Source organism: Tympanuchus pallidicinctus, unplaced genomic scaffold, assembly GCF_026119805.1.
Source record: "Tympanuchus pallidicinctus isolate F22 unplaced genomic scaffold, pur_lepc_1.0 scaffold1, whole genome shotgun sequence".
NCBI classification, from domain to species: Eukaryota; Metazoa; Chordata; class Aves; order Galliformes; family Phasianidae; genus Tympanuchus; species Tympanuchus pallidicinctus.
In genome coordinates this window covers 28,796,455-28,809,142 of record NW_026294618.1, presented here as the reverse complement: position 1 = coordinate 28,809,142, position 12,688 = coordinate 28,796,455, and the positions used below count along the sequence as shown (strand labels likewise).

The 12,688-nt window shown below is 39.9% G+C and overlaps 1 long non-coding RNA gene across 1 annotated transcript; it reads right to left on the bottom strand.

Annotated features, from left to right (window-relative positions):
• Nucleotides 1-593: 593 nt before the first annotated feature.
• LOC128082078 (uncharacterized) lies at nt 594-11,456 on the bottom strand. The gene is made up of 4 exons (XR_008207541.1): nt 11,273-11,456; nt 2,834-2,931; nt 2,393-2,443; nt 594-1,020 (listed from the first exon to the last, which is right to left on the bottom strand). It is a non-coding gene; the product is annotated as an uncharacterized LOC128082078 (long non-coding RNA).
• Between the last annotated feature and the right edge of the window lie 1,232 nt (nt 11,457-12,688).

Sequence of the window (12,688 nt, the reverse complement as noted above, 5' to 3'; positions counted from 1 at the left end):
TTTGAAGATGTGGGGCACATGGGAGAGGGAAGAAATTCAGCATGTCATAGCTTGTGTGAGAAATCTGATCTCTGAACGTATGGAGAAGGACGTGAAATTGCCACATCATATTTTATGAAGCTAGTGCTTTATTTCTTTGGCTTTTCTTCCAAATACCTTCATGTTTTTATTTTCACCAAAAGGGAACATTCTGTGTCGGAACATCTTTTTTGGTTCAAGCCAAAATTAAAACTTAGAATTTGGTTGGTGCCAATGACATTTTTCTTTCTTTTTCTCCCCGTTTTACAACATAACTGGAAAAAAATATATCATTAATTCATACAAAGCTCTGCTACAGCTTTGCAAGGGTTACTCAGTTAAAAGCTGGAGCTAGAGAGCTTCTTCCAGCCTTGGAATAAGTAGGCACAGCTCCCGTTGGCTTTAAAGTTTATCCTGGTAACTGTCCAGGCTGTGTTTGAGCCATGGGATAGAAAATAAATGTAACTGAAGAGGAGTTAATAAAAGTTTTAGACACTCCTTAAATAATGCACTTTTAATGCTCCAGACACAATAATCCCAGTGCTTCTAAAATTAGCAGAAGTTCTTCTTGTCCTTGCCTGACTTGCAGAGTGGTCCTATCTCATATTATTGATAAACCCTGGAAATACAGAGACTGTTCCTTCTGCATGTATTCTTCACAGCACAATTCTAAGCATACATGCTGTACCCTGGGCTGTGTCAGGATCTACTGTGCTTCCTTCTCATCTATTCATTCCTTTCACTGCTCAACGCACAAGATCCTCTGCTATTGCCATGGGGATAGCCGTTCAGTCAGAAAACTGTTTATTTCATTTCAAACACTTACATGGTAACAGCGGGCCCAGGTTCATTCCAGCTTTTGCTCCTGGTAAGGATAAAAACAAATCCTTCATTTTAAAATGTGCTTTGATTTCCAAGTGGCCTGCTTGATTTTGTTTGCTTCCATCAGCATCTAGCAATGATTCTTGGAAAAAAGAATCCTTCTTCTCCAGCATCATAAATCTGAAAAAGAAAGATGATATATTCTTCCTTTCCCACTTTTGTTCTTTTTATACGTGTACAAGATTTAAAAGGCTCTTCAGACCTCCATTACTACCAGATGTGGTCCATTGCCAGACCAATCAGACTCACTGTGAAACAAGGTTTCCTGTCGTTTTAAAGTACAGCTGTCATCTCAACCCTCGGTGCTGTAAACAAGGAGTTGCTGGCAGAAGACCATAAACAGAACTATAATCTATGTACCTCAATTTTCCACTTGTCTGGCCAAGAAAGGTATCTCTCCATGACATCATTCCATCTCATCCATTTCTCTCTCTCTTCAGCCCTTCAGCTTTTATCCTCATTATTATTTCTTCTGCTTCCATTTTCTTTGCATCCCTTTGAATCATTTCACTGTGCCCTTTTGGTTATGGTAGCCCAACAGTGACTCATGGAAACGCCTTTAGACTCCTTGCCTATTTATTCTACCAGCCATATCCTGTTATTTGTCTGTCTCTCAACTATTCTTGTAACTAGACAAGCTTTCTGGTTGAATTTATAAATGTTGCTTTTCCTACATAGCATTCTCTTTCTTAAAAATGCAGCTCCAGTGTTGTTTCAGTGCTTTTCCTGCCTAATTTTCCATCCTCTGCTAACCAAAAAAAAAACCCTACTTCTTTGGCAGCTTAGCCAAATGAATCCATCCTCCCTCCTACTTTTGGTTTGAAAACCAAACTGACCTCTTCCTCTTCCATTGACTCGCATTTCTCAGCCCTCTTTTCTCACTGCAGGGAGCCTAGCTCTGACCGTGGCAGAGGCCAAAGGTCTGCACTTAACACTAGCTCCTTTAACCTTAGTTTCTTTAACCCTAATCCTAAGACAGCAGAAAAGAGAAGATGCATATTTTCTTTCATTGTCCAGAACATTTCTTATTTCTCTTTCTTAACACTCCCTTGCTAGGTTGTTAGTGTATTCTGCATTCTGAGAAGCCTGAGGCTGCCATTACAGATGGCATCCATAGGATAAAAAGCCCTAGTGGTATGTGTCAGTAACGTATTAGTCAACGTTATTGCTAACAAATCATAATATTGATTTTTTTTCTTGTTTTATTAGCCTTAGGAGAATTTTTCTTCATCTATACTTTCTGAAGCACCACAGACTTCACTTGCTTGTGATGTGCTGAAAGTTAACATTCTATCACACAGAAACATGTGAATTTAGAATGACATAGGAAGTTTTAGCTCCTTTCTGTAGAAACTGCCAGAGTCAAACTAGGATTCCAAGGAAACAAGGAGCTCTGTATTTTCTTCCCTCAGAATTCAGCTTCTAAAACTGAAAGCTCTGGTAAAAGAGTTTGGTAATGCAAGGTGGGTTTTAGGGTACAGTCAGTACTTACAGCTGCTAAAACTTTCCATGCCAGCTTTTCTGCAGAGGGATTCTTTGGGACCTTGTGAAAAAACAAAGGTTATTCTCAGGGGCCACTTGCAGCTTTGGATTTTGAAAGCAAAGATATCAGAAAGGAAAAGGTTTATTTATGGACAGAACATATGTCAGTTGGGGCGAATAAGGAAACTTGAAAGAAACTTCAGGGCTCCAGCCAGCACTGACTGTCATTGGCAGATAAAGAGTCCAAAATCTTTGCATCTGTGTTTTTTTAGTTGTTAGTCATAATCAAGAACTTTCATCCCATACCCCACTATTCATTAAATACTCTGATCTAAGGAAAAAGAAAGCTGTTAGTCTCACATAAGTATATCTTAGGCTGAGTTATCATTGCTTTCTCCATGGTGATTATAATGAACAATCTCAAAACAAATGGCATTTAAAAACCAGATACCTGGAAGACACGTTAGCAACACATTTTTGTGGCATACACATTACTTTCATGTCCTGGTGAAAGCTATATTTTTCAGCAGAAAGATTTCAGTGTTCTTCCTGCAGAAACAATAGGTCAAAGTTATTTCTGATGCAAATATCAGTGACTCTGAAGCTGGGTGCCACAATGCTTGGCATAAACTTTTCAGGAATTTCTTCAAGTCTTAGAAACCAAAATCTCACTCTTTGAAGTGAACCTTTTTTTGGGAAGGACTCCTATAATCATGCAATCTTATTTCTTCCTAAGCTACTATTTAGATAAAGTGCTGTATCTGAAAGTCAGTCTGTGAATTCTGGAAGTGGCAAGGATGGATTTGAGCTCACATAAGCTAAGTAATACCTTGAATCCAGGCCCCCTACTACTAATAATAATATTTCTGTGTGTTAAGCAGTTTGCACAAGTCTTGTGCACTACCCAAAGGCAGCACTGTACACCAAAAAATTCTTCCTAAAAGCTATCATCAATTGGACACGGTGAGATACCACTATTTATGCTTGTAAGTCCTACCTAGGTGCTGGTTTTAAAGGCCCTTTTCTGAACTTACATTCATAGTCTTACAGGAAAAAGCAACCTGCATGGATCTGTTGGCAAAACTTCACGTGCTGAAAGGTTTGGTGATGTAGTCTTTTTCATATCCTTTCACAGAACATTTTGTTACAATTTGTGGTTTAAAGGATTAGACTGCAGTTACCTACACACCTGAAAGAGTTTCTTATCTTCAACACTGGTCATGAAGAAATTATATTTAAATCTCTGGCTGAAATCACCATCCATGTAGACTTGTTCTGGCTGGGTTCAGTGCTTGAGTTATAGATACAAGGAGAAACCGGTACAATTATCATATTACTTCTTTATCACAAACTCAAAGCAAGTAATAAACACAGTGAATCATAGAATGAATCATCAAATGGCTTGAGTTGGAAGGGACCTCTAAAATCATCCAGTTCCAACCCCCCTGCTATAGGCACAGACACCTCCCTTCAGTCCAGCTTGCTCAAAGCCCTATCCAGGCTGGCCTTGAATATTCCAGGGAGGGGGCATCCGCAACAATGCAGGAAGTCTGAGCCTTCAGAGAATACTTCTTTAATGTCCATCACTCAGCCTCAAAAACATTTTATTCTATTCTTGCTGACTTCATTGGTTATAGGATTGGGCCTAGGAACAGTTTGGTGATTGGGTTTTTTTTTCTTCTTCTTTTTGATCCTATGCAGAATAAGAGAAATACTGCAGAAATGGATCTTGGTCACAGTGTGATCTCTGCTGCCTTGAATTTGTGCTACAGAAAGACACCAGTTGCTACAACTGTAAGGATCTGCAAATTCCAGATGCCAGATTTACTTTTTTTTCCAAATGCAAACAAGAATTCACCAAAGTAGGATACCAAGAGTCACCTTCTACGTTTCACAAACACTCTCTGACCAATGATGCTCTTTCTAGGAAAACTTTGTTCATTTTAAAGACCAGCAGGACTATTTGGCTGCTTAAAGACTTCAGTGTAAGAAAGTCTGACTAATCTGCTATTGATTTTGCTCTTCACAGTCCAAAACATAGTGTTTATCACTATCTATTTGGCAGCAAAGCATGCTAGGGAATGGGGAAAACAGCCTGAAAAACAACAACAAACAAAAAATCCACAAACAACTCAAAATCTTTAATAAAAAATAGGTTCTTTTCTATACCAAAAACAATCCTTTACTAGGTCTCAACAATTAGGATATAACAAAAAAGTGAAGAAATAAACAACATAGTTTCTAAGCTGCAAAATTTGTTATTTGAAGAGGGGGAATATGAGTGCTAGAAGATATGCTGCCTTTTTAAAAGTATGTACATTTGAGTATGTACTCAAGTTTCCAAAGCCAATGGTCTGAAGGGGGAGACTCCTACATTCTCTGGGGCACAGCCTGACTGTGGACTGTGTGGACTGCTTCTCTCACAGCAGCCTCAGCTTCAGCTCCCTGCCCAGGCAGCCCTGTGCTTTCACAAAGTGGACGTTGATTTACAAGCATCAGCAGGTTGGACTCAAGCTCAGTCCTGAATTCCAACCTAACTTACAAATCAAGACTGAAGGTATAGGTCAGACTTAAAGCCCGAATGCATTGTTCTAAATTACTGCAACTTCATTTGAGGCACTGCTAAAAACTGTCATTCCAGTTATATAAAATATTGCTGTCTCCTACTATTTTGTATCAAAATAAGCAAACTTGTACATCACCAAAGGATAACGTTCATTTTTACTGCAAACGTTTCAAAGATTTACTTAGAGACCTCTGGATCTGCGTTGTTTTCTGTACACCTGTGTTTAGAATAATGAATATAATAAGAGGCCAAACAGGAGGTTTCCACAAACACAACTAAACCAATGTAAGCAGAGGAGAAAAAAAAAAAAAAAAAAAAGGAACAAAGAGTCTGCTCAAAAAGAATACATGCTCATATGCAAAAAGAAATATAAACAAATAGTTAGAACTAAAATTTTCTACGTGACTTTATCATGGTAACCATCATATTGAAGATATATTTATTTTGAAGCACTGCATCCAGATGTGGAGTCCTTGGTACAGGAGAGACATGGAACCTGTTGGAATGCATCCAGAGGAGGGCCACGGAAATGATCCAAGGGATGGAACACCCCTCCTATAAGGACAGCTGAGAGAGCTGGGGCTGTTCAGCCTGGAGAAGGGAAGGCTCCATGATGACATCATAGAAGCTTTTGCAGATCTAAAGGGGAGCTACAGAAAAGAAGGGGACAGACTCTTTAGCAGGGTCTGTGGTGACTGAACAAGGGGAAATGGTTTCAAGCTTAAAGAGGTTAGATTCAGGTTAGATATAAGGAAAAAGTCTTTTACAGTGAGAGTGGAACAGACTGCCAAGAGATGTGGATGCCTCATCTCTGGAGACTTTCAAGGTGAGGCTGGATCAAGCCCTGACAACCTCATCTAGCTATTCACTGCAGGGAAGTTGGACTAGATGGCCCTTAGAGATCTTTTCCAACTCTAAGGATTCTATGATTCTCTTTCTTATCTTCTGGTTTTCTTCACTTCCACTGAAAACATCTCAGTTCGTACACTGGTTACAGGTAAAGCAGTATGATAGAAAATGCTCTTGCTACATGGTGACCAAGAGAACAGAAAACATGATTTTAATAAAGGAAAAACTATCACTGAAGTAGTCTCTTCACTAGCATGTGTGAAGAGGTGGGAATTAAATCATAACAGCCCTTCTTCCTCAGAATTTATTGTTAATCATAGGACAAATGCCTGAATCGTCTGCATAGGCTTATGAAAGCAAGATTTTCCTTTCTGTGTGTGGTTTAATTGTTGCCAAATATTTTACTGTTCTGTATGTTCTACTCTAACTGCTTCGTTCCTGGGATGCAATGACATAGCTACTCAGCCTGGGAATTTGTCCTCCCTCCTGCCTCTCATCTGTGATTTAGAATATGGAAGTACTGAACTGCTCACAGCCATAGTAAGCGAGAAGTTGGGAATAACGACAAGGGCTGTTTCACAGAATCACAGAGTAGCTGAGATTTGGAAACAGTTCTAGAAGCCATCTGGTCCAATCCTCTTGCTCAAGCAGGGATACTTAGCTGATTGCCCAGGCCCACATTCAAATGGCTCCCTCTAAGGAGGGAGCCTCCACAGTATTTCTGAGCAACCTGTGTCACTTCTCAGTCAGCAGTAGAAAAGAATTTCTTTAGGTTCAGAACCTCCTGTTACAGCTTGTGCTTGTTGCCTCTTCTTATTGCTTGTTCTTGCAAAGGGCATCAGGCACCAACAAAATCTTTTCTCAATTTTCTATACAGCTTTCCTCCAGATTTTTATACACATTTATAAGATTCTCCTGACCCTTTCTCTTCATCAGGCTGTACAGGCTTAGCTCTCTCAGCCTCTCCTCATAGATGAGATGTTCCAGTCTCTCAGTCATTTTAGATATCCTTTGTTCATGTTCATCTTGGTTTCTGCCCAGCAGGATTCATCCTGCCAAGATGCTATTCAGCTGGGTAACCTCCAGCACATGCTGCTGCCTGGGATTGTTACTCTCCAGGGGCAGGACTAAGCACTCCTCCCTGTTACGCTGCACAAGATTCCTGTCAGCCCATTTCTCCAGACTATCCAGGTCCCTCTGGATGGCAGCACAACCCTCTGGCATATCAGCTATTACTCCTAGTTTTGTGTTGTTAACAAATATGCTGAAGGTACACTGTGCCCCATCATTCAGATCACTGAAGAAGATGTTTAATAGGATTGCACCTATTATTCACCCCTGTCTATTACTAGCTTCCAATTAAACTTTGTGTCACTGAGCACCATCTGCTGGGTTAACCCATTCAGCAAGTTTTCTGTCCACCTCTCTGTCTGCTCTATTCCTATCTACCTATTCTATCTATTCCAAACTTAACAGCTTCTCTCTAAAGACTCCTTTTGTCTATGTGTTCATTTGCTTTGTTGAAGAAGTGAGTTTTTCCATTTAGATTTGCATAGAAAATAGATAAGAGTAAAAACCAGAAGATAATCAATGGTGTCCTAAAGGTAAATCTCTATAATGAGGAACTGGATCCCCGTCAATATGGGGATATGCAATTAACATGAAAGTACATGGAGCAGATTTCACAAGCTTTCACTTTATCGGTCATCAGAAGTTCCAGTACAATATTAAGAGCTGAAGTATTTCTAAGTCCTTGATGTCTCATACCCTTTAATAATGGAACTAGAGAACAAGAATCATGGGAAGCGATGGAGGGAATTGATGCTGTTTAGTCTGGAGGAGGCTGAGGGTAGATCTCATCACTCTCTACAACTTCCTGCAAGGAGGCTGCAGTGAGATAGGCGGTATTCTTTTTTCTCAGGTGACAAGCCATAGAACACAATGAAACGATCTCACGCTGCACCGGGGGTAGTTTAGATTGGACAACAGGAACAATTTCTTCAGGGAGAGGGTAGTCAAGCATTGGAATGGACTACCCAGGAATAAGGTGCAGATCCCATCCCTGAGGGATTTAAGAGATTGTAGATGTGTCACTATAGGACACTAGAGAAATGTCTCAGCCATGTGTGTGGCTGGAAAGAACCCATGTTGATGGTTAGAATAGGTGATTCTGAAAGTCTGTTCCACCCTAAATGATTCTATCACAATAGTATACTGAACATATAAAGATCAATACAAATAAACACACACATAACTGTGTATGTTGCTCTTATTGTGCATACATGCCACAATATATACGCACAATTATGAACATGAACCAATTTTTAAAATTATGAGTTATGCTGATTTCTTATTCTGTTTAGAATTAATATGTAGAATAAAATCTGTTTATACCAGTCTACATTATCTTGAAAGCCTATGTCTAGCACTGTAAGAACATATTAAAAAAAAAAAAAAACACAACATTTTAAAAGCAAAAATACTTATACACAAACAAAACCATAAAAAGTAGTTGATGTATAAAGTCTAGACAGGATTGACATATTTTAGTCTATTGAGAAAAGCCACTGAATAGTCATTATGTGAAAAAAAGAAAAAGGAAATCAATAAGGTATATCGGAATAAATTAGTTGTCTAGCAAATAAATGCATTTGGAAAAGGTTCTCTAAAGCTAAATTTTTCACTTTGTTACTGAATTCATGCTGCACACATTGTACTCGTTCAGTAGCTCAGAGAAGAACTATGCACAGAAAACAAAAAGCAACATTTTCGTAGATTGCAACTTCCACTTCTTGCTGAAAATTGATTATTTGCTGCCTCAGTGCTGCTATAGGTGTAACAAACCTTAACAAATAGGTGTAAGAAGACATATTGAAATATTATTAAAGATAAATTTTGGAATATAACCACAAATCACAAAGTGACTGAGACTGGTTGGGAACTCTGGGTCCATCTGGCCCAACCCCTACAGAAGCAGGAACACTCAGAGCACGTTGCTCAGGTCCACACCTGGGCAGCTCTTGAAAAACTCCAAGGAAAGAGACTCCGCAGTCTGGCTGTGCTATTTCCTGTTCTCAATCTCATAATAATCTCATAATTGAAAACAATTATGAAATGAATCTTACAGGTACTTTCAGTAATAATACAATAGGATGTGCTTCTGACCACGGTTTTAATATATTGAAGAGAAAGAATTTAATAAGCAAAAAGTACACTGTATGACAAACTAAGGTATTATACTCAGCAGTACTAGTATTACAGCTGTCAAAAAATATTTCAAAGAGGAAAAAATTTTGCATTTACACAGAATGGTACTGCAGCTTGACAGCACTTCTACAGAATGAGTTACAATAGATGATAGGCTATGATAGCCTAATGAAATTGCAGATACATGTCTGGCACACTTTTCCTGTAGTCACTTTTACATACTTCTAGTTACTACTATTCCAAAGTAATTCTGATCTTCGTGAGTCTCAAGAATAGAATCACAGCATGGTAGAATTTGGAAGGGGCCCCTGGATCTCATCTGGTCCAAACTTCACTGCAAGTAAGTGGCATATGACTATCTGCAGGGAGTTTCTATCAAGGATTAAAATCCTTCGTTATTTGGATGGGTGATTTAAGGATAATTCTGGCTGGTTCAGAAACATGTCCCTGTTACATTGCACAGCGAGTCCCCCCTCAATTGAGGCAGGGACTTGGCTGGATCTTAAGCCAGCACAGAGCTCCCATGTTATGTAAGCCTATCTGTGACTGGACATGGGAACCCCCCCAACTCCTTCTGGATTTTTGAGATTTCTACTACAGAACAAGGTATTCTTGTCCTCTGAAGGTTTACACTGTTCCCCACCCTCTTGACTCTGCTTTTTCTTTTTTCCCCCGTATCCATCTACATCCTGATTTTCACTCTTTTTCTTGTCTTTTATATGGCAGCACAGGGCTCACAAGACAAATCATCTGCTAACTCTGAAGAAACAGTGCTTGGTGGATGAGCTGGGAGTTCTTTTGGCAATTCACTGCCTGCCATTCAATCTCTAAATAAAAACTAGAGACAGAAAGGTTTGTCCCTAACAGGTGTTTCAGGCTCTGGGTCACATCGCTTCAGGCTTTTCACATATCTCGTCAGTTGGAGAGAATCTTATCAGAAGTCCTCTAGGGACAAAACCGTTGTGATTGTTGGTTGCTTTAATTTGATAAAATAGAGAAAATATTTTAGCGTGCAGTTGTTACCTGCTACCAATCTATCCATTTAATATCTCTCTGTTACATGCTATTAACTTCTCCTCGGCTCTAAATGGCACGTGCTGTAAATTTGCTTTTCCTGAAAGACATTCCCTTAAAGGGAATTTTTGGAAATGATGCGCACCTGAATTATCCTGGTGTAATTCTACATTCAATTATCTTCCATGAAATCAAAAATGAATTTGGTCCCATCTGCATAAGCTAGTCATCATTACTGTACTGCACCTCTTTCATGCAGATGTTTTTGCTGCATTCCTCCTAGCATGATAATGAATTTTGTAGAATTCATTAGGTTATTGCACTTGGCAGCATGAAGAGCAATGCAGGAATGTAAGAGTAGGAGTTTGAAAGGATGACTTTTTACCAGAAAAAGCAGATACAGCTTAAGAATCACAGCTACATTCAATATAGCTCAATATTTTCATAAATGTGATTCTCAGTAATTCTCACACAACCTGTGCTTTGTTTTTCCAAAGTCAGCAGGGATTTTTACTATGTCTTAAAATGCCCCTAATATCTACAGAAAGCAAAAGAAAATTAAAGGATATAAGAAAATATTGCTTAATCTCAGTGAAAAAAACATTTCACAATGGTAACTCAGAGAGAAAAGGAAAGTGGTCTCATTAGGACTCCTGATACCCCAGGACAAGAGGACCCATAATGCTGCAGCTCTTCACAGCAGGCTGTGACAGGTAACAGCAATCTACCAGATTGCAGAGAGAAAGACTAATAAATCTATGTAGCCTCTCTCAAGCTTTTCCAGGTGGGAGAGGAAACACTGAAAAATAGATGACAACAGGTGTAGGAAACAAAGAGAAACAACAGGTTGCTTACAAGCCTTCCCATCCTTGGGGAGCCTTTGGTATCTTGCTGGATATTCCTTCAGATGGAAATGAAAAACACTTCTCCATTCTAGCTGATTCCAGAAAAGGTATTTCTCTCTCTTCTTAACTGTTATTTTTTAAGCCAGGAAGCTTTTGCAGGAGCAGTTGAGCCGGATCAGGTCAAAATAGATCATTAGCTCTTCCTTTAGTTTGGGTGCTTTCTTGCACTGTTTAATGTTGGTCACACAAGTGTTCCTTTCATATTCTGCATTAAGGATTCTTGGTGTGAAGCTTGACAACTGACCATCGTTGTTTTTTTTACAGCACCCAAATGCAGCAAATAGTGCCCTGCCCCTTCCACCCTGCTGCAGCTGAGCTGCATTAGTTACAGGCACAGCAGGATGCTTACCTCTATGAGCATCTTCCAATTCACTCCAGGTTTGTCTAAGCAAACCCTGTCAAGGTTTGCTGTAGCCAGCTCTTCAGAGATACAATTTATATTCTGGACACTGTTGAGAAAACAAGCTCTTTAGCAGGAACCTCTAGGAAATGTTTCTTAACAACCTTATGTAAATGGTTGAGGGTAACTTTCAAGTTCTTTAGTTGCCCAAATTTTCCTGAAACACAGCTGGAACATTTTTTTTTCTCCCCTAGGAGCAAGTGTTAGGCATTAACACAACGATGTCTCAGCTCACATCATCCAGCAGCAACCCAACTACACTCACTTTCAACCTTCAATATCTTCCTCTTCCGTAGTCCTCAGACCTCTTAGCAAAATATTCAAAATATCAAGGACTACAAAAAACTGGGAGCAATCAGAGCCTATACATAATTTCCACTCTCAAAAATAAAAGTTCTTTTGAATACTATAAAAAGAAGCATGAAAACTACTGGCAAAAGAATACAAATATTTCCTACAGAAACATGCTCAAAATTCAATGTTTTAATATTAGCACTGAGATTAAATTAATTGAAAATTAGGGGTAGTGGAATGTTATGTGACCCAAAATAAGCCAGCACTTTCAGAAGGATTTACTTTTCACTATAGTAACTTCCAGGAAGATCAAACAGCTTCCAAACTCAAACAGACAGCTCTTATTAGGATATAAACACTTCATAAACAGCGAACCACTCAAAGTGACTGGGTGAGATGGAACAGAAGTAGGAGGGTTTATAAACAAATCTCTCTTCCACCCATTGTACTCTCTCTTTCTGGAGCGTTTTTGGCCAACTCCAAAGATCCCTGCTTGGGATTGTCCTGTGTCTGTCCCCCTGGGCTCCCTGGGATGCCTTCCCTCCCACCTCCATTGGTGCTGGCTCCCCACAGCAGGGCACCTCGCTTGGCACGTGGCCCTGCCCCACTCCAGCAGGTCCCAGCAGCATTCATCATCCCAGAGGGCAGTGGGATGCTGACACAGGTCATCAAGAGAAGCTGTGGGTGCCCCATCCCTGGAGACATTCAAGGCCAGATTGGATGGGGCCCTGGGCAGCCTGATCTGGTGGTTGACTCTGGAAGGGAGTTGGAACTAAGTGATCTTTAGAGTCTTTTCCAGTTCAAGCCATTCTATGATTCTATTTTCTCTGCAGCCCAATGCACACCTGGGAATCATACCTCTAGAGATGGGAACCTACTTTGCACACTTCCTGGCCTCTTGGTCAGGTGCCAGCTGGATCTGAAATAGGTGCTATCACATGTGCAGCCACTTAGGATTTTGCTTCCAGAATTACTTTTGGCAGAGGAGTGCGGAAGGGTAAGGGACAGTTTTTGAAAGAAGAAACAATCCTTCCCTTGAAGGCGGTGGCTTGGGCCATGAGGATTTATTAC